We start from the raw sequence: 23,760 nt of genomic DNA, 5'->3' as shown, positions 1-23,760 counted from the left end.
TGATTACACGAGAGAAAAACATAACACATTGTCTCCAAAATGTCATAGTTGTGTGATGTGTAAAAGAAAAATGAAAACTTAATGGTTTGGGAATTAATAAGATTTAGTTTACTGATTCCATTCAATGTATTGAACAATGCTGTCAAACATACCTTTAGAGTTCTATCAACGAAGAATAAATAGTCTTGCAGGCTCCAAGTATTTTAATAACTAATTTAACAAATGGTCCATATACTAAGACAAAGACGTCTAAAATACCTATTGACATTTCTACAAATATAGGTTGTACATCTATGAAAAGACAAGGTAATAATAAATAGCATGCTATGATTTAAGAGAGGAACTACAGTTTTGTATCATTCAGATTTTTATAACTTAAGGATGCTATTGGGAAAAGTCATTAAAACCATGTCAAATAGATTATATTTTATGTAGTATGATTTGCCTGTTTTGTGTGCACAAAGAATTAGAAAAAGTTATTAATTTTGCAAAAGAGCAAAATAAACATTTTTAGAAAATAAGTTTAAAGTTTCACCTGCCATAAAATTCAAACAATAAAGTTTGACTATCTTATAAAATCCAACTCTCTAGTGAGAAACAGTAAATGAAAACCTACATGTTTTTCTTCAGAGCTTCTATACTATAGACAAGTGAACACAAATTTTATAGAAATGGATTCATAATTTCCTACATTTATACTGCATTTATAAAAACTTATTTTTTAAAATGCAACATTAACACAATTCACATTTTATACTACGTTTGGAGACATACCATACCAGATTTTTTTTTAGTTATTTTAATACTTTGTAGCGTAATTTAATTTCACTTTTAACTTGTGGGAAATGAAAAAAAAAAGAGGTTGTAAGAGGTCTAAAAAGTGCTTTTGACTACAACTGCATTTCTTGAAGTCTCCTTTGAGAGGTTGGAGGCGTTTCATATATTGCACCCCAGTGAACTGAAGAAAGTTGTTTGGACTGAACTAGTAACTGCTTTTCTTCTCAGCACATAGGTGATGGAAGGGTCTAAAGCCCTGTGAGAATGGGTAACGTCAAGGACAATAGCTGTTGTACTTTGGTTTTCTGACAGTGTTCCGTCGTTGTGATATTTTAAAACCATCTAGTTATATAACACTAACCAGAGTATATTTGACAATCTATGCATATTTAGATAAAGCCCATTTATAAGAACTTTAATAATTTATTTTTTATTCAATTACATCTCAATTGCAGTGCTCTTCCTCCTCTCCTCCCAGTCCTGCTCTTACAATTCTTCCCCATATTACACCCTCCCCTTCTCCTCAGAGAAAGGGGTAGCTCCCCTCGGTTACCTGGGATATATAGTCCCAGCAGGACTAAGCTCCTCCTCTCTCATTAAGGTCCAACTAAGTAGGAGAAGAGGATCCAATGGCAGGCAACAGAGTCAGAAACAGCCCTCACTTCAGTTGTTAGGGGGACCTACACGAACACCAAATTGCACATCTGCTACAAATGTGTGGGTGACCTAGGTCTAGCCCCTGCATGCTGTTTGGTTTGTGGTTTGGTCTCTTCGAGTCCCCATGGGCCCAAGTTACTTGACACTCTTGGTCTTCTCATGGTGTCTTTGACCCCCTCCTGCTAGCTCAATCCTGTCCCCACTATTCACAAGACTCTGTGTGAAGTTCAGATATGAGTCTGCATCTGTTTCCATCCGCTGGTGGATGAAGTCACTCAGGAGGCAGGCTAGCTTTCAGTCTGTAAGCATAGCCAGGCTTTAGTGTCAGACATTGGCTCTCACCTTTGGGATGGGTCTCAAGTTGGACCAGTCATTGATTGGCTGTTCTCTCAGTTTCTGCTTCATCTTTATCCCTATGCATCTTGAAGGCAGGATTAACTTTGGGTTGAAAGTTGTGTGAATGTGTTGATGTCCCCCTCCTTCCACAGGAAGTCCTACCTGGCTACAGGAGGTGGCCACTTCAATCTCTATATCCCCCGGTACTAGGAAGCTCAAGTAGGGTCAACTGGAATGGACTCCCTATACCCTTCGCTATTCTAGATCTCCAGCTACCTCTCCACCCGCTATCCCCATATCACTCCTTACCTCCTCTCCCAGCAAGTTCCCTCCCTCCATCTACTTCTAACAACTCTTGTTTCTCCTTCTGAGCGAGATTCACTTATTTTCTTTTGTGCCCTCCATATAACCCAGTTTCGTGGAGTCAGTGGATTGTAGCAAGGTTATCCTCAACATTATGGCTACTGTCCAATAACAAGTGACTATTTCTGGGTGTGCATCATCTCTCTCTCAGGATGTCAGAAACTGAAAACAATCTAGATGTCCCTCAACTGAAGGATGCATAAAGAAAATGAGATACATCTACCCAATGGAATACTATTCAGATATTAAAGACAAAGATATGGAATTTGCAAGAAAAAGGAGGGAATTTGAGAATAGCATTGCATAAATTTTACATTTAAGAAGTCAATAATACAAAACTGAAACATTCTATGGAAAACTATTTAACTTCTCCATCATCAGTAAATGTGTTATTTGTATTCAATAATATGTCTGAATGAAGAAAATGTATGATATAATCACAGAACAGTTACTTATTTTACTAATATCCTCTGGAGTGCTGGATATTTTAAAATTTGGCAGTTCTTTGGATATTTGTGAACATCTTCCCTTCTAAACTGAATGATGACTCACTCATTTTATTTTGTTTTTTTTAAATAAATCTATTTCAATATCTTTAACTTTCTTTGACATAGTTGATAGGTAATTGTCTCTAGTTTTCCATTAGCAACATTGCAAATTAACATGGGGAGTGCTCCAAGACATGATAGAGACAAAACCGAACAACTCTTCTAGTTGATCACTAAAAAGACATACTCTTAGAAAATTCAGTGAATTAAAATTCAGTGAATTAAAACTGTGTGGTTCTGTGATCCATGCGTGCACAAGATTTATTTGTCAAAGTAATGACAATGTAATATCATTTTTGTTATTTCTGTATTGTCTTCTTTTACATGTCCATCTAAGTGAATTTCTGAGACATCTCAATTAGCTCATCCAGCAAAAAGAAGTTAACATATCAGTTGTTGAAGTGTACTTCTCAGAAAAAAAAATTGTCACAAGCCTTCATTTGATCCTGATCTTGATCCCCTCCCTCTCTCTCTCTCTCTCTCTCTCTCTCTCTCTCTCTCTCTCTCTCTCTCTCTCTGTGTTTCTTTTTCTTTCATTGGGTATTTTTTATTTATATTTTAAATATTATCCCTTTTCTTGGTTTCCCCTCCAGAAATCCACTATCCCATTTCCCAACTCCCACCCCGTTTCTAAGAGGGTGTTCCTGAAAAACCCTAGGGACTTTCCCCAGCCTTATACCCACTTGCCTCAGGTCAAGGCTAGTCCAGTTTCCAGCTACCCTACTCAAGTGGTCTGCCCATGCTTGCTAGCCAATGGATTCAAAGGTCAATATGCTTAGCCAATAATAAACTGTAACCTTACCACAGCAGGGCTAATTGAGGGTCAATCTGACACTCTGGAAAGTAAGCCTCTTGTATATGAATCGAACTCCATTCTTGTGTCTCACTTGGGGTGTGGGGACATCTCCTGGTAGTTAAGACTCACTTTGAGTCTTACATTTCCTCTCCCACTCAGCCACTCCCTCCTCCTCCTGACCCTGATATTCCCCTATACTAGGGCATCAAGCGTTCACAGGACCAAGGGCCTCTCCTCTGATTGATGCCTGACAAGGCCATCCTTTGCTACATAAGTGGATAGAGCCATAGGCCCATCACAGTGTTCTCTCCTTAAATTCATTGTGTGTGTGTGTGTGTGTGTGTGTGTGTGTGTGTGTGTGTGTGTGTGATAGAAAAATGTAAGACATAATTGTTTCTTGGGTTGAAAATTTATACTAAAGCACATTCACATCATCAACAATATGATTTTCTTGGTTAGCTATTTTGGAAATTGTTATGACTACATATTAAAGGAAAAGGAAAACCAAAACCAAAACCAACAACAAAAAAAAACCTGAAAACAAAATGCAGAACTTTGAACATACATGCCTACCAGTGCAAGGGACATACTGACCAGTTCATGGGACATATGCACCAGTGTATAAAATACATTGACATGTGCATGAGAGCACAGGATTAATACTGTTAAGGGCCTGCATGTAACAGAGCTACTCAGCTTTTCCAAATTACTACTCAGAAAGTAATGGAACTAAAGACAATGTTTTTGGTGTTTCGAATATGCTAGGCCTATGAGAAGTGGCACTATTAGGGGGTGTGGCCTCGTTGGAAGAGGTGTGACCATGTTGAAAGAAGTGAATCACTGTGAGGTGGGCTTTAAGCGCTTCCACATGGCTCCTTATGGAAAAGAGACCCTCCTGCTGGCTACTATTGGATCAAGATATAGAATTCTTGGCTCCTCTAGCACCAAGTCAGCCTGCATGATGCCAATCTTCCCACCATGATAAGCATGAACTGAACCTCTGAAACTGTAAGTTAGTACCAATTAAATGTGATGGGGTGTCTTCACAGCAATAAAAGGAAAACTAACGTGATGTTTTTGCTTTTGAAAATATTTATCTTCATTATCCTGGCTGTAGGTAGTGACTACAGTTAGGGGGCACCTGGCATCCAGGCCCCAAAACCAACCTACTTCCCAGCAGGGTTTCATGCTTCCCTGAAGACTGGATAACTGTCACGGAGGATTCATATTCGGATATCAGTATGGAGCTCACTCTGAGTCAGGAGAAAATTTCAGATTTATGAAAATTACTCCCTCTGGAAGATATTCTGTCCACTGTAGCAGTGTCACCTAATTCCACAGAAGATCTGTTCCTGTCCCAGGACGTTGCAGAGTTGTAGAAGGCCAAGAGGAAGACCTCCAAGTGTCAGCTCCTGCAGCAAAGGAGCCTGGAACTGAGGCCTCTGCACCCACTGCCCCTGCTCTAGTCACTCCATGGCCCTGTTACCTTCTGTCCCTTCTCAAAAAAACCTTACCAAGGCAATTATGCCTTCTACCTGGGGTTCCTGCAGTCAGAGACAGCCAAGTTTGTTATGTGCATGTACTCCACTTCCCTCAATACTCTATTCTGCCAGCTGGCGAAGACATGGTCCTGTACAGTTGTGGGTCAGCTCCATACCTCTAGCTGGTACCCATGTCCGTGCCATGGCCATCTAGAAGAAGTCACAATCCTTGACTGAGGTTGTGAGACACTGCCCCCATCATGAGCGTTGCTCCAGTGGTGATGGCCTGGCTCCTTCCCAGCCTCTTATCTGGGTGGAAGGAAATTTGTATGCTGAGCATCTGGACAGCAGGTAGACTTTTGGACACAGTGTGGTGGTACCATATGAGCCACCTGAGGTCTGTTCTGACTATACCACCATCCACTACAAGTCCATGTGTAATAGTTCCTACATGGGGGACATGACCTGCCTGCCCATCCTTACCATCACCACATTGGAAGATTCCAGTGGAAACCTTCCAGGACAGGACAGCTTTGAAGTTCATGTTTGTGCCTGTCCTGGGAGAGACCATGGGTCAGAGGAAGAAAATTTCCACAAAAAGAAAGAACATTGCCTAGGACTGCCCCCGGGAAATGCTAAGAGAGCACTGCCTACCAGCACAAGCTCCTCTCCCCGACAACAGAAAAAAAAAAAAAACTTGATAGAGAATATTTCACCCTTAAGGTCCGCCGGCATGTGCGCTTCGAGATGTTCGGAGAGCTGAATGAGGCAACAGGGCTCACTCTAGTTACCTGAAAACCAAGAGGGGCCAGTCTACTTCCTGCCATAAAAAAACAATGATCAAGAAAAGTGGGGCCTGACTCAGACTGACAGCTTCTGCATCCTGTCCCCATCACCAGCCTCGCCCTCTCCTTTCTTGCCATTTTATGCTTGTTCTCAGAGCTGATGAGACAATGCTGGTTCTCTCACTGTCTTTCTTTTTACCTCGTATATAGGGCTCAGCCTCCCTCTATGCAAACTGGTTCCTGGCCCAGCCAGGTTGGGGAATGGGTTGGTAGTTCCCGGGTCACTGCTGGTCTAGCGAAATCCTATCCAGCCAGTTGTTGTTGGACCTGGCACCTAAAGTGAAATTTCACCCCACCCCACACCTGTAAGATTCTATCTTGGGCCCTCACAAGATCTGTATCCTCCAGGACCCATTTTCCTCCACTCTGCAAAGCCTGTCACATTTATGCATTCTCCAACCCCATCACCCTCTTTTTTTTAAACCCCTTTTTATATACCAATCTCTTATTTTACAATAAAATTTTGTTATCACTTAAAATAAAAAAGAAAATATCTTCAAGCGCTGGTTCTTTTTATTTTACTATTTTAAAAATTTGTTTATTCACTTTACATCCCATGGCATCACCCTTCTCCTTCCATGTGCCTCCCTCAAACAGCCCCTTTCACACTCGCCCTTCATTTATCCTCCGTAGAGAGGAGGAAGCCCTGGAGACTCACCCACCCTGGCACCTCAAGTCTCTGTAAGACATTCTCTTCCACGGAGGCCAAACAAGGCAGGGGAGACAGGAAAGGGGCACAGGATTCAAAGGAAGGCAACAGAGTAAGGGACAGCTCCAACTTCAGTTGTTGGGGGACCTGCCTGAAGACCAGGCTGCTCATCCCTACATATGCTTGTAGGGAAGCTAGGTGCAGCCTATATATGCTCCTTGGTTGGTGGTTCAATCTCTGATACCCCAGAGGGTCCAGATGAGTTGACTCTTTTGATGTTCTTGTGGAATTTCTATCCCCTCCAGGTCCCTAATCCTACTCACAACTCTTCCACAAAACTCTTAAACTACTTCCTTTATTTATATAAGAAAAAGAAACGTTTTCTACAATGGTAAATGCTATTTTTTTGTGGTTGTCATAAAATACCATGACCAAAAGCAACTCAAGGGAAAAATAATTTATTTTCACTTACAGTTGTAGAGGAATAGAGTTCGTCCTGATGGGTGTCTTACTCAGGGTTTCTATTCCTTCACAAACATCATGACCAAGAAGCAAGTTGGGGAAGGTAAGATTTATTCAGCTTACACTTCCACATTGCTGTTCACTACCAAAGGAAGTCAGAACTGGAACTCAAGCAGGTCAGGAGGCAGGAGCTGATGCAGAGGCCATGGAGGAATGTTACTTACTGGCTTCCTTTTCCTAGCTTGCTCAGCTTGCTTTTTTATAGAACCCAGGACTACGAACCCAGGAATGGCACCACCCATAATGGATCCTCCCACCCTTGATCACTAATTGAGAAAATACCTTACAGCTGAATCTTATGGAGGCATTTCCTCAAGGGAGGCTCCTTTCTCTGTGGTAACTCCAGCTTGTGTCAAGTTGACACACAAAACCAGCCAATACAATGGAAAAGACAGTGCAGAGCAGTACGAACTATAAATTGGCTAATAACACTTAATCCACACACAAGAAGCAGAGAGAGCAGGAAGTTGGGTGAGTCTGTAAAACCTCAGTGCCTGAACCCAATGACTTATTTCTTCTCTCATGTGGTATCTCTTAATGGTTCTATAACCTCTCCACCATTGCCATTAACTCTGAAGCAAGCACTCAACTACATGAGCCAATAGGAGACATTTCTTAATGAAACCACAACAGCAAAATTTCTGATTATAAGCTAAAAGTACCTAATGTATAGATAAACATATATTTTAAGGTACAATTGACATTCTTTTATGTTTATTTCTATTGATTTTGTCAATAAGCCAAATTAAAAGATAATTGGGTCAACAAACCAAATTAATGCTTCTTGTTGTGGATTAAGTGTAATTAGCCAATTTATAGTTCGTACTGCTCTGCACTCTTTTCCATTGTACTGGCTGGTTTTGTGTGTCAACTTGACACAAGCTAGAGTTACCACAGAGAAAGGAGCCTCCCTTGAGGAAACGCCTCCATAAGATCCAGCTGTAAGGAAATAGTAATTCTTAATTATGGTAGTGAAGTTTAAAAGTAGCAGATTATGAGAAGCATCTACAAGGACACATGATTCGGAAAGCTTAAGATTTAGTCGATAGTAGAAAATCTGCAGTGATGTCTTTAGCAAGACCAGCTTTTGTTACTTTGTATCAATGAGTTGACATTATGAAACATAAAGATGTAGCCCATGAGCTTGCCTGCTGCAGACCCAGAAAACCCTAATTGTGCTGGTTTTCAGGACCAGATGAGTTGCTTGAAAAGTTGCTTCTGGCTCTGTATACTACAGAGAGAGTAATGTTGTAGTGATTATTCTTACTAACTACTCACGTGCTAACAACTTCCACTAACAATACTATTGTACTCAACTGGGAATCCTTTGGTGTCTAAGGATTTGTATTTTTGGATTATTTTGTGATGTATATATTGAGAAAGTTCAAGGACAGACAGATGTAAATAAGATTTTCAACATGGAGGAAGCCTAGGTTCACAAGGGCTGACTGACTTCACATCAACTACCTTATAGTAAGTAGGGCCGTAACTAGCTAAAAAAACTGGGAAGTGAATGTCAAACTTTGCACGGTTTGGGAAAATGGGGAGCTAATGAGAAGCAAGAAGAATCTGAGTAGAGATAAAATGAGATGCAATTGCTAATATGACAAATACTTTGGTTGTTGGTTAGTGTCTTTCTGGGACTAGAATCAAGAGAATAGGCAATTCTAATTTTCAGTCTCTTTGAAATGCACTTTAAAAAAATATGACCTAGCTCCTTTAACAAACCTCAGGGGCTGGGCTTGCAATGAAGTTATCAAAAACAATAATACTAACCTGCTGGAAATGCTCTCAGCATTGAGATTTCTTTGCAGACTGCCGTGTGTTCCCTACATATGTTATGGGAGGCTGAGAATTTGTGTCAGGCCTAATTAGAGGAGGGAAGGGATTTTGTTATGTCTGAAAGTTCAAGCTATTGTAGTGAATTATATTTCAGGCAGGGAAATCAGTTGTGAAAGGGGATCTGCAGATAAATTTAAGATGGCTTATGGAGAAGAAAAGCTGAAAAACATCCAATATCATTCCTTGAATGACTGTTGGGGACAGTATCCCAGGCTGGGCTCTAGCTGGCAGTTTGTGAAAAGAAAATTAATAAAATGCTTGTGGAAGTGTGTGGTGGCTTAAATGAAAATGGCTCCCATAGCTCACATGTTTAAATATTGTGTCCCAAGTTGATATACAGTTTAGGAAGGATTAGGGAGTATGGGCTCCTTGGAGGAAGTATGTCTCTCAGGATCTGATTCGATATTTTTGTTTTTGTTGTTGTTGTTTTATCAGTTACTTTATTTATTTACATTCCAGCCATTGCCCCTCTCCATTGTTTCTCTCACATTTCCTCAACCCCCTCTTTTGTCTCTGAGAGGGTGCTCCCACCCTGGGCACACCCCTTCCCTGGGGCCTCAAGTCTCTGGAGAGTTATGTGCATCATCTCACATTGAGGCCAGACCAGGCAGTCTTCTGTTACATTAGTGTAATGGGGCTTTGGACCAGCCTCTAAATGCTGACTGAGGGTTGGTTGCTCAGTCTCTTAGAGCTCCCAAAGGTCCATGTAAGTTGAGACTTCTGGTCTTATGGGGTTGCCATCTCCTATAGCCCCTTCAATCCTTCCCCTAATTTCTCCAAGGGGGTCCTCAACTTCAGTTCAATGGTTGAGTGTAAATATCTCATTTCTCTTAGTCAGCTGGTATTAGGGCCACTCAGAAGACAGCCATGTTAGGCTCCTGTCTGTAAGCACATTGTAGCATCAGTAACAGTGTCAGACATTTCTTAGTGGTTGTGGTGGGGAACCGAGACCTGATTTAAAGGTTTAAAAGTCTAGGACAGGCCTAGTATGGGGCTGAAAAGCAGTGGAACTTGGGAGCCAATCTGGAGCAAGAGTAAGCTTGAGACATGCCCAAATCCTGAGAATATCATCCTGAGACCAGCAGGAGTAAGGCTGTTCCCTCCTTGCTCTGGAGCTCCATGTTTCAGTTCAGGTAAACCTTATGACCCGCACCTCTGCCACCCTTGAGGTAGTCACATGTCTGGTAGTCTGGTGATCAAATTACAGGTTAAAGTTTCTTTTTCCTTATAAGGATATGTTCAGGTTTCACCTGGGATTACTCTTCAGGTAAATGAAACATTAACAGCACCTCAGCCCCAACCAATGATGTACACTCACCCAAAAATCCTACTCTCCCCAAGGTTTATGTAGCCCTTGTTCACCCGAATGAAGAGAGCTGTTTCACTGAAGACCATCTATGGAGAAGTCTATTTTGCTTTCAGTCACACCAACCAAGATTCTGTCTAAACCATCTACCCAGCTAAGCATTATTCTTTCCAGTCCAGCCTGGACACAAGGGAAGAAGCAGACTCTAGCTGGCATCCCAGGCTTAATTTCTCCTTATTTCACCTTGCAGAAAAATGCGAACTTTTAGCTACTGCTCCACCACTGTGCTTCCCTGTCTTCCTGTCATGAGGGTTAAATACCAACCTACTAAAATAGTAACAAACTCCTATTAAATTCTGTCTTCCATAAGTTCCTTTGCTCATAGTAACTAAGACAAAGACGAAAAAAATATCACGGAGAAACTTTTGACTTTCTTAGACAGATTTGTCATCAGTAGATGGAGTAAAGACTTATAGAGTAGTGGAATCTAGTTCAGAGTTCCTGAAGAAAGGAAGGGCCACATCAAGAAGACAGATGTACAGTGCTTGGGCCTTCACACTGCTCTGAGGATAGCACAAAGGGTAGAAGTATATTCCTTGAAAACCCTTTGAGTAAAATCCAGAAGATATTAAGAAAACAAGCTTGCTAGACATGTAGCTAATGTGAATACAGCGGAGGAATATGGATGTTCAAGTTTCCCTCAAGTAGGACGCTGAGCTCCTTGGATCTTTGCCCAGGAGTGCTATAGTCAGATGATATGAAATTCCACTTTTAGGGATTTAATTTGTAAAAACTTCCACAACAATTTCTACAGTGGCTATACATGCTTCCACTTCCAGCAACGGTGAGTAAGATTCCCCTCCTTCTACATCTATGCAGCACCTAATACTCATTTCTTTCTAGGCGATTACCAATTCTAGCCACCATGAATAAGAATACTAAAGTAGTGTCAGTGTGTGTTCCTCTCATGGCTAAACAATGTTCATCAGTATTTTATGTATTTATTTATCATTGGTATTTATTATCTTGAGAAATGTCTGTACAAATGACTATATACACACTAAATACCAGGATTTGCTTTGGTGTTTGCAACTCTTTATGTTTAATATTTATTGACCTGCATTTTTGTAGTCTGTCCACCCTTGTCATTTTTTATTTATATTTCCTTTTAATCGTATTTTAATTATATTTCTCATTTCTTAAGAATCCATTGGCTTGGCTTTTTAGGTTGTTTTATGTTAGTGAAACATTTTACTCATTAAATTGTTAATCAATTTTGTGTCTATCAATTTTCTATTGCTTCTGTAATAAATCACCGTGTAAAGTATATATGTATATCTGTGTGTTTATGTATCTGTATCTGTGGTTGTGTGTCCATGTACAAATTAATGTATTGTGGATTTGTATGCATATGATACTCTGAGTCTCTGACTTTATATGCCAATGTTTCTGCATATATATGAATGTGTGTTTCTTAGTCACTGTAATTTAGTCAATTTCTGTGATGAGCCACCATGACCAAGTCAACTCTTATGAAAGAAACCATTGAATCTTGAGCTTACTCATAGATTCAGATATTAGTCCATATCATTAAGGTAAGGATCATGGTAGCATATGTGGGTCAGGGGACATAGCTGAAAGATTTACATGTTGATCCACTGGAATAGACAGAGAAAGACTGAACCTTACAGTAACTTTTGAAACCTCAAGGGCCATCCCCAGTGACACTTGCACCAATACTTTGTGGGAAAATACACGCATCTATATGAGCTTATTGGAGACATTCCTGTCCAAATCACCACAGTGTATATGTATGTGTGAATGTATGTAAATGCGACTGTGTTTTCTGGTTGGAATTTTTGTCATTCTGACATGTGTTAGAGTTATCTTTTGAAAAACTGCCTTATAATATTGCCTCTAGAACATTTTTTGATTAGTGACTGTTGAAGAAATGCCCAGCCCACTGTATTTTGTGCCAATACCTAATAGATGTCATTAGGGTATATAAGAAAACAAAGTAAGTAAACCAGGAGAAGCAAAACACTAAGCATCACCACTTGGGTTTCTTACTCAGTTCTAGCTTCACTGTTCGTGCTTAAACTTCCTTTTGTGAGTTCGCATGCGCCTCTCTCTCTCTCTCTCTCTCTCTCTCTCTCTCTCTCTCCCTTTCTGTGTCTGTGTGTGTTGAAATAAACTGTCCTCCTCAAGTTGATTTTAGTCATGATCTGTATTATAACAATAGAAACTTAAATAAGATACGTATATAATATGCGAATGTGTTGTATATGTGTACTTAAATGCATAGATTATATATACATATATATTATCTGTGTATGTAATATGTGAATGTGCTTGTGTATGTGTACTTGCATACATGCATACATACATATTATATGTGTGTGTATATATATACATGTCTAGAGAGAGAGAGACTATATATATGTATGTAAATGTGTACAAGGTTTCTATGTGTGTTTGATTGGATATGTGCATGTGTCTGTGTGTTTGTGTATGCATATGTGTGTTTTGTGTATGTGGATTTGTGTGCATTGGTGTGAATGCTTTGTCCCTACAAAGTCATGCTGTTTCATTGTTCTGTTAGTTTTTTCTCCAGAACCTATGTGGTAAAGTGTCTTTTAAAGCGCTCATGTTTTTGAACAGAATTTACATCCGAAATCCAGGCTAAGAGCCAAGTATTTACAGCTTCTAATGATTAGAACATGAACTCCTTTAGGTAAGAATGAAAATGCATACCAGTATCCCAAAACACTTTATGAAAAAATGTTTCCCTCCCCTCTATGTAAATAAAGAGGTATAAATTTTATATATTGTATGCACTAAAAGGAATGAATAATTCTCAATGAATCAAGGTATTTCAATTTCATCAGCACATAAAGCTAGTAGATAATAAAAGTCAGTAATGTTACTTGAGGCTTTCAGGTCAATGCCTACTAGACTCTGGCAGCTTTAACCAGTTAACCATGTCCATCTATCCTTAATGTGTCAATTACAGGCCCAAAGAATGCTGAAAAGCATGTGATTGTTTCATTCTGTGTGGTCATGTTGGAAGATAATCAAACACTGTAGTTTTGTTAACATCCAAGTCTTTAAGATTTAAATTTTCATCGAGGAAAAGCTATATAAAGCAATCCTGATCTGGGTATGATGTTATCTATTATGGGCAAGGCATCATTTGATTTCTGGTATGTATTGCAAGTTGTTCAGTATGATGCCATGATGTAACTTATTCCTGAAAGCAGTCTCCTCTTCCAGGCTGCATTCACCTTCAGCCTTTCCATTCCCCATGTATAAGATTTTTGGGAATTTTCCATTTTTTTGTAGGTCATTATTTTAGCAGTTTGAAAGTCAAAAGGAAAGGGATATATATTTCTCTTTGGGATATCTTTTTCTTTTCTGTCAAGATCATTATAGTTGTTGAAGAAAGAATAGAGAGGTTAAGCAGTCAGATAGGTATTTCATGCCCAATTTTGGCTAGCTAATATCTTTTGTGCATGTGTTAGACAATCCAGAGATAGAGATAAGAATTTTATTTTATTTCTGTAAATTTCATAAAGATAGATTCTTTTTATACTGAGTAAATTTCTTTGTGATCCATCATTACCTTCCCTGTGATCAATCTTTGAAACCAAATAAGCACTGAACCTTGGAACAGTATTTAAAAATACAGACTCGCTTAGTGCTTGTCCATCACACAGTAAGTTCATATATGAAGAATGAGACATTTTATGTGTCTTTCTTCATTATTTTAACATTTTATCCATTCTAAATCTATTCTTCTTCCTTGCTGATCCAAATGTATGTTCTCTTGTTCATTCACTTTTTTTAATCCAACGTAGTCCAATTTGGACACTCCAAACACTTGGGTGTGCTTATTTATGCTCAGATAAAAGAGTGAAGTGTGTATTATCTAATTATGTAACCTGCCAAGACTATAATTGTGAACAATCAAAGTTTGTGAAGAGCATTTCATCAAGGTCAAGCAAATGTAAGAGAATGTGTTAATAAATGTAAAATACATACCATTAAAGTCTATATCTTAAATCTACTAGAAAAAATAATTAGTAATAGACATTTTAATTGTTAATAGCATGAATTGATATAGTCAAATACAACAGAAGTCATAAGTCTGTTTTGGATTTGATAGGAACTTGTTTGTGGAGAGATAAGTTTATAGTTTGGACAAAAATTAAACTAATTTGACATCACACCATTTTGGTCTCTATGGTTTCATGACCCAAGCTTCACTTTACGTGGTATATGGTTAAAATGATATTCCACAGTTTCCAATTAAGCTGTGGAATATCAAAACTTACGGCTATACTAACATACTATTCTGAGAAGTCAGAATCAAGGGAAAGGGAGAAATGCTAGAATTCATTCACCACATTCTATTTAATCTTGTATTTTATAATTGATTACAATTCTTTCCAGAGGGTTCCAGTAGGATAAAATGTATAATAATATAGGAGCCTAGCATAACTTTTATGATTTCAGCAATGTCATGGTTGACTTTAAATTGTAAAACACCTTGTGTATATTCCTATTTACTAAGGCATCTAAGCCAGTGAATTTACAGGTCAAGTTTCTATGCAGATTACACCACCAGATCAGTGGAAAAACAACAACAACAACCAAAAAAAAAACCACCACCACCACCACCACCACCACCACCACCACCACCACCACCACCAATAACAACAACCGCCCCCAAAAGAAACCTGGGTATGAAAGATGGTGTTATTTCCAATGGGCAGACCCTTTCTCAGGAAAGAGAATGCATGGTTATTCTTCAGTCTCAGTGTCCTTCTCTAAGGAAGTACATAGAATAATATCTCTTTCACAGATCTGTGCTTATCAAATCCTCTAAATAAGTACTTATGAAACAGTAGAAAATCTCTTTCAAAGCTGAAGGTGATGACTGAATGGATTGCTCATTGGTTAATAATATAAACTGGTTTTATAGAATGTCTGAGTTCAATTTCTGGGCCCACATCAGAGATTGAAAACTGCCTTTAACTCAAACTCCAGGTATTCAGTGCTTTCTTCAGACCTCTGCAGGCATGTGCATCTGCATTGAAAAACTGATACATAGACAGTCATCCATATACACATAGTTATTTTAGAAAAACTCAAATAAAATGTATATTAAAATAGCCAGTAGTTTAATATAATCTAAAAATGGAGTATTCCCAATAAGAATTCCAATAAATTGTTATGCTTGAGTTTGTTAAGCCAAATAATTTTAGTGACTTGATTTAATTAGTATTTCAAGATATCTGTATATATTTATTAAATCTTTTCTTGTACTAGCAAATATTATAATAAAAACAAATATTATCCAAATTATTGGTTTCAATAATTTGAGAAATTAAACTGTTCTGTTACAAATGCAAAGAAGTGGCTGGTTGCATTTTTGAGTGTAGTGTGGTCCAAGGTATATATTAACATGGTATCTTATTCTTTGTCTTCATTCTTGCCTTTTCCCAGTCAAACACTGAATTCTAAATGACCATCTGTCTGCAGAACTTCTGTGGTAGAGTGAACTGATTTATTTACCAGGCACATCTTGGCAAACATTCTTAGATCTCACCGAGAGTCTCTGAGAAACCAGAAAGACTTTCATCATTCATACGATCAAATGAAAGCCGTTCACATCACTTTGTGTCATCTCTCCAGAGCACATGAAATATTTAACCTGCATGATAGAGCTTAAATCCCTGTTTTGTCACATTCGTTTGGCAGTTGCCCACTCCTGCAGCTAATGTGGAAAGCTAGAACAGCAGCTCCTATCTATCAGTATGTCCAAAAATCAACACTAGCTTCATCTTCCATAAAGATGACTCTTTATGGCACATCTGTGCACAGAGATGAGTGGGCACACAGAAAGGGTACTGACCCTTACTTGGATAAGAGATGAAATCACAGATCTCATTGTTTTAAGTCTGTGAAATAAGCATATTTCAAAAGGAAACTAATCACCAATGATAAATATAAATTATTTATGAAGGTGTTAAATTACTGCCAAATATTTACAATTACAGAATAATAAATGTGAGGCAATGATCACTATGCATATCTGGGTCAGTTCTAGGCTGGTGACCCTAATCCATTTTACAAAGAAATTCACATTATGAAAATGTTTTAGTGAAAGTACACTGTAATTTGGAATACTGAACTCCTCAACTACACAAGAAAAAATAGATTGGCCCTTGAAATAACTCTCATGGATGAGGGTTTAAATACAATTTAATATATTATTTCAAAGTAAAGTCATTAGACATTTTGTTTTGTGTATAGTGTGTTAGGTAGAAAATTTTACTTAGAAACAGTTGTATTCACAGTAAAACAAGATTAAGATATAGCAATGTAAATGTTAAGACTGTTTCAATACTAAACAAATAAAAGTAAAAATCAAGCAGAAGAAAAAGTAGAAATAATTTATGAAGTAACATGTGATTCATTAATCCTAGCAACACAATTGTGAAATATTATTTTTAAAGTAAGAAGACAGAGGAATAAACAACCATCACATGTATTCTTAGCATGGTGACAACAAAACTCCTAGAATGATTAATATAAAAAGAGGAAAGGTTCTGTTTGGCTCATAAATAAGTTTCACCCAATGACAGATTGATTGACCGCATAGCTCCTACTCTTGGAAATGCTAGAGCAGTATGACCCAACATGAACCTTTACCTCATCAACCAGGAGGCAGAAAACAAAGACTGTGGTTGCATCCCAAAATTCTCTTTGCAATTGTACCCAGAGTCATCTCAAAACACCCTACGAAGCCCCAGTTTTCAATCAGGCTTTGATGGTCAAGACTTTGTGCAACAGACAGACTCTCTGTTGAGGAACACATATCCAAACTAAAGTGACAGTTATGCATATTGTGTATATTATACAGCCTTTTCATCAAACTATATGAGGTAGTGTATGCCTAATAGATACACAGTTATGACTAAATAAGAAAGGCCTTTTTAATGATCAAATATAGGTCCAAAGCAACTGCTTAAAATATATAGACTGCTTTCAGAATCAATTTCCCTCTTGATAAAACCTAAAGTGTATCTGGGGGAGAAGGATACCTCTCCATACTTGTATATTTTAAAATTTTATAATTAAGTTATTTGCTTGCTTACGTGTGCTTGACCCAGGCAGGGAGTGGCACTATTAGAAGGTGTGGTCTTGTTGGAGTAGGAGTGGCCTTGTTAGAGTAGGTGTTTCACTGTGGGTATGACCCTCATCCTAGCTGCCTGAAAGTGTTCCACTAGCAGTCTTCAGGTGAAGACATAGAACTCTCAGCTCTACCCACACCATGCCTGTCTAGACACTGCATGCTTCCACCCTGATGATAATGGACTGAACCTCTGAACCTATAAGCCATTCTCAAGCATACTTGCCTTCGTCACGTTGTCTGGTCACAGCAGTAAAACCATACTATATCTATCTATCTATCTATCTATCTATCTATCTATCTATCTATCTATCTATATATATAGAGAGAGAGAAATTTGCATTAATTTCAACATATATTCTTAAAATAATTATGTAATACATACATGTGTATATTAAGATTATAGCTTTTATATAAATCTTGTATAAAGTGAAATTTCTGGATAGCTATTTTTACAGCCATCCATGCCTTGATCAATTGGATAGGTCCTTTAGTTAATACGATTATATTATGAACAATGTAAACACTGTATCTAAAATAAAGTAGCTCGGAAAGTTATTATATAGTAGGTGCTCAATTCAAACTGTTATATAGGGAACACAACCTCTCATCCCACATTAAGTGAATTCAATGATTCTCACGACGTGCAGAAATTCAATCAACAGTTACTGTGAGGCTCCAGGAATTTCATTAGCACTTGTGTCCCACGTTGAAAGCATAATGAAGAGTTGAAAAATGCAATGACAGACTGAGTTTTCATGTCACATGAAAAATTCTCAGTTCTCCTGTTTCTCAGTTGAGAGGAGACAGGGAAAAATGAATTCCTTCACTGCCTGGCAAGAGGGCTTAAAAACGAAAGTAACAGAAAGGACTGGGTAACTGGGTCTTGCTACTTCTCAATATGGAGCTGTTAATCAAACCTGGTATCCCTTTGTCTCTGTGAAAATTACTTCAAGCTATCACGCCAATCCTCACTGGCGGGTCAGACAATTTTTGTGTATGGTCCGCGTAGATCTCATTTGCCATCGGGTATTTTCACTAAGATGCTTTACTATGAGATTGAATTTAATTCATCAAGACGATGAATATTTACCTCTGTAGAGAAAGTACTTGATAAGGATTAATAAATTGATACATCACATTAACTACAAATAACTATTTTACCCAGTGATGAAGGAATTACACTGAGATAATAAATGAAGAATAGAGCATGCTTCTTTTTGAAGCACGACCCACCCATCCAATCATATACATAGCACTTATTGGGGGCTATACTATATTATCTGTCCTAAGGACTTTGCAAACAAGAATATAAAAACATTTTACTCCCTTTTAGAAGTTAAAATGTGCTGTTTAGTTAATTTTGCAAAAGATCCCCTTTTCTTTTTCCAAAGATTTTTTTCTAGTGTATTCATCCTCTACTGATCTGTTACTAAACATGAAGCAAAGTACAAATTCAATATCCGTTTGGTATTGTGCCTTACATTTCACCCACTTTCCTGTGTATTAACAATCCTGAATGCACTTCTGCTTTCAGAGAACATGTAAAACAGCCCATATGTGCCTTAGATATTATAGTCCCTCATTTAATTTACAGTGAATGTTTACCATCCAAGTGTCAGGATGAAGTACTTTGAATCGTTTTCTTACACCTACATTTCAGTAAAGACCTCACTATTTACAAGGGCGTTGTAAGCCAAGTGCAGTATGCAGATTTGTTTCCTAGCTATGCAAACAGGCCAACTTCAGGACCTAAAAAAAAGTCAGGTTTATTTGAGGAATGTAAATATCCTTGAATAACTTTATTTATATACTTCATTATACCCATAAATAGGAAAATAACTTCGGTGTTTTAGTAAAAGGTAGAGAAAGAGTTGTTATAACTTAGCAGGTGTAGCTGATAATAAAAGACTTTTAAGACAAATACAGATGGCATCTATGTCAATAAGATATTTGATAAGTGACCAAAAATCCAATGCCAAGTATGAGAAATATTGCTGGAAAAGGTCACACCGAGCCTAGGCTGCTGAAGGCCTATCTGAGAAGTGATCTTATCTTCTTGGAGTGCTGAAACAGAAATTAAGAGTGCTTGCTGCTTTTCCAAAAAAAATCCCATATACAGTCACCAAACCCAGACACTATTGCGGATGCCAAGAAGTGCATGCTGACAGGTGCCTGATATAGCTGTCTCCTGAGAGGCTCTACCAGAGCCTGATAAATACAGAGGCGGATGCCTGCAACCAACCACTGAACTGAGAACGGGGTCCCCAATGGAAGAGTTAGAAAAAAGACCGAAGGAGCTGAAGGGGTTTCCAACCCCATAGGAAGAACAACAATATCAACCAGTCAGATACCCCAGAACTCCCAGGGACTAAACTACCAATCAAGGAGTACACATTGAGCGATCCATGACTCCAGCTATATATGTAGCAGAGAGTGACCTTGTTGGGTGATCAAGGAGAAGCCCTTGATCCTGTGAAGGCTCAATGCCCCGTGAAGGGGAATGCCAGGGTGGGGAGGATGGGAGGGAATATGTGTGTGAGTGAGGGGAGCACCCTCATAAGAAGCAGAAGGGGGGAGGATGGGATGGGAACTTTCCAGAGGGAAAACCAGGAAGGGAATAACATTTGAAATGTAAATAAAGAAAATATCCAATAAAAGAAAAGAAAAAAAAAGAAGAGAAAGGTTTGGGGGTTGAGATCAGTGATCAGTACTTGCATAACATTCAGAAGGACTTCATATTACCTGTAGCATTATAAAATAAAACAAGAATGGCACCAAAACTTATTGCAACTTGTTGTGGTAAATATTTAATTTTAATCGGAGTTGCTATCCCACTTTTGGTTATTCAGGTTCCAGATAAGAGACATACAAGTTTTATATTTATAATAAGCTTTAATCAGCACTAAATCTGGGTGAATATCTACCCCTATGATATTATTTCTACTGCCCTATCAATAACTCTGAGATATAATATGCTATGTTACACCTAGCCTGCTCTTAACTCCAATTGGTCAACCTTCATGGTCATGTTTTCATGATTCACTTACCTACACCATGATGTCTCTCCTCTCTACACCTTCTCTCCATCTCCTCATAGCCCTGCCTTCTATTCCATGCCTGGGAAGAAAAGAAAATCCACCTATCTCTCTTCTGCCCAGCTATAGACTATAGGCATCTTTATTGACCAATCAGAGATGACCTAGGCAGCAAGGTTACATAGTCACTAAAGTCTGTGTGCAGATTCTCTCACCTCTGGGGGCAAAGTTTGTGGTTTGGGGGGGCTAGTATTTAGCACTGCAATGCATAGCAAAAGGCCAAACTTCAACAGCAACTATGTTGTTGGCATTTGCCAAATTGCTATACTCTGTGTGCTTCATAGCAGATGGACTGTTAATTCACGGACAACACAAACATTAGTATTGATTAACTTTGAAAACAATTATTTATTAGCAGTATCCCAATGTGTCTTTCAGTGACAATGAATTCATTTTCCAGTTCTTCATTTATCGCAACATTTGCCAATGTTAATGCTGGAATATAGGTATCAATACACGGCAAATAAATACTTCTACTACAAATCTTAATTTGGTAGATGTTGAAATTTCTTATCAATTGTGCCTGACTTTTGAACTTGGCCAGTACTTATTTATGTCCGATAATCATATTAAATAAATATTTTAATAAAATACAGTTATACTAAATTCCTATTTTTTAAAATATATCACTTGGTAATATAATAATAGACCATATGTTAAAATAAGAATGTTTCAGTTGGTAAAAAGTATTTTGCATTCTCTAGGCAGTCACTTTGAATGGTGGTGTCCTTTGCCATGCAGAAGTTTTTCAGCTGTTTAAGATCCCATTTATTAATTGTTGATTTTAGTGCCTGTGGTAATGGTGTTCTGTTCAGAAAGTCTGTCTTGTGTCAATGAGTTCAAGGCTATCCACCACTTCCTCTTCTATCAGACTTCACATATCTGGCTTTATTTTGAGGTCTTTCATCCACTTGTAGTTGAGTTTTTGTGCAGGGTGATAACACTGGATCTATTTGGAGTCTTCTAAATGCAGCCCTCCAGTCTTATCAATGTCACTTGTTGAAGATGCTGTCTTTTATCCTCTGGTGTGTATTTCTGTCCTTCTTAAAAATAAAAATAAAATAAAAATAAATTATCAGTTGTTCATAGGTTTGTGGACATATATCTGGGTCTTCACTTTGATCGTGTCATCAACACGGCTTTTGTTTTTGTTGTTGTTTCTGTTTTTGGCCAACGTCATGTTGTTTTATTACTATAGCTTTGCAGAACAATGTGAGGTAAGGATGGTAATACCTCTATCATATATTTATTATTTGGGTTGTTGTTGTTTCGATAGACTTTTGATTTTTGTGTTTCCATATACAATGAGAATTGGCCTTAAAAGATCTGTGAAGAATTATGTTGAAATTTTGACGGGGATTGTTTTGAATCTGTAGACTTCATTTAGTAGGTTGGCCATTCGAATATTTTGAATTTATGATAACTATAGCAATATATAAACGAAATAAATTTATTATTTGACAGAAAAAACTCACAAATATGTAAGCAAAAGTTTATCAGAAATGCAAAGTCACTTATAACTTTTTTGTAACTTGTTTATATAGCTGATCATTATTATCTACTAGTTATATTAAAAATTCAATCAGCAATAAAAAGAACATTCTTTTAAAAATCTAAATGATAAACTAATATTTTTAGTCAATTAGAATAATAAGATTGATTAATTTTCAGGTGGAGCTAGGAGGATTCTCAACGCCCTCTACTGCCTAAGTCCTAATCAAATCAAATTCAGATATTGTCTCTACAAAACTACATGTTCCTCACTTTATTATATGTTTTCTTTAAAAAATATAGCTTGAAGGTAAAATACCACAATTTAATTCCATTATTTGCTATGAAATATTTTCACATGCTTTATTACATGTTTTTATAGCAGTTAAGAAAAGGAAAAATTTCAAAACCTCATTATTGAGGACCTAATATAAGACACATTTGTAACCGTTTATACCTTTACATGTATCACATTTTTTATAACATTCTTGCACCATGTAGCAACTCTGACAAGAATCAAATACAGAAGAAAAAAATTGGACATCATTGAAAGTACTATTTTAAATACACAATAGAAAAAATGAATTTTATGTTCTTACAATCTGGAATTGAGCCACTAATTCAGTTCTCCAAACAGAATTTAAACCAAAAGATGAGGGGAAAAAGGAAAAAAAAAGAGAGAAACTAAAATTCACACGTTTATAATTGTACTAATCTTATACAGTGGAGATTCAGTAAATGCAATGTAAGAACTTACACCTCAGCAACTAATCACACAGCTAAATGGTGGGTTAGAATAAACTTATTGTCAAAGTTACTTTCCTATTACTGTTGTAAGAAGCCAGAGCTCCAAGGGGGCTAAACCACCAACCAAAGCATACACATGGAGTGACCCATGACTCCAGCTGCATATGTAGCAGAGGATAGGCTTCTCTAGCATCAAACGCAGGGGAGGTCCTCTGTCCTGTGAAGGCTTGATGCCCCAGGGAAGGGGAATGCTAGGGTGGTGAGGCGGGAATGGGTAGGTGGACTGGGAAGCACCCTATTAGATGCTGGGGGAAGGAGGGGTGGGTTAGGTAGTTTGCAGAACGGAAAACAGGAAGGGGTGATAACATTTGAAATGTAAATAAATAAAATAATCAATAAAAATTAAAAAAAAGAACCACAATCTAGGTAATTCATAAAAAATAAGAGCTTATTTGAGGCTTTCAATTTCAGAGGGTTAGAATCCGATTCAGAGGGTTTGGCAAGCAAACAAGCAGGCGCCGCGGCACTTGAGCAGTACCTGGGAACTCACATCCTGAGACACAATACCCACACAGAGATGCACTGAAAATGGCTTGGGCTTCTGAAAACCCCACAGCCCACCTTCTGTGATACATCTCCTCCAACAAGCAATATCTCCTATTCCTTCCCAAACGGTTTGAGGAACTGGGGACCAAGTATTCAAATACATGAGCCCGTGTGTGTGTGTGTGTGGGGGGGATTATTATTCGATTTACCATACTGATGAATCAGAAATAAAGGAGTTAATCATGATATAAATATTTGATAAAATCCAGTGAAAGAAAAAAAAATTAGGTAACCAGAGAAATGCAAACTTTTATGCTGTCTTTTCAAAAGTCATTTTCAAGTAAAGGAATTGCAAACCTATTTCAAGCAAGCAGATGACCAGTGAAAATATCTTTCATTGAGGATTTTGGCTATGCTTATGTCAATAATGGTCTGCGTTTCTCATGAAGCTAAACACATACATTTTGAGACAGAATTTCACAAAGCAGTTATGAAAATACAGAAACAGTGCAAGAATTAAAGTCCCGACAAACAGCTCTTAAAAGAACAAAAGCAATG

The 23,760-nt window shown here is 37.9% G+C and overlaps 1 pseudogene; it reads left to right on the top strand.

Moving 5' to 3' along the window:
- The first annotated feature begins 1,041 nt into the window (after window positions 1-1,041).
- LOC147999908 (cellular tumor antigen p53 pseudogene) lies at window positions 1,042-5,828 on the top strand (annotated as a pseudogene).
- The last annotated feature ends 17,932 nt before the right edge of the window (window positions 5,829-23,760 follow it).

This window comes from Rattus norvegicus, chromosome 18 (genome assembly GCF_021556685.1).
Source record: "Rattus norvegicus strain SHRSP/BbbUtx chromosome 18, alternate assembly SHRSP_T2T, whole genome shotgun sequence".
NCBI lineage: Eukaryota > Metazoa > Chordata > Mammalia > Rodentia > Muridae > Rattus > Rattus norvegicus.
This window is presented reverse-complemented; position numbering and strand designations above follow the sequence as displayed.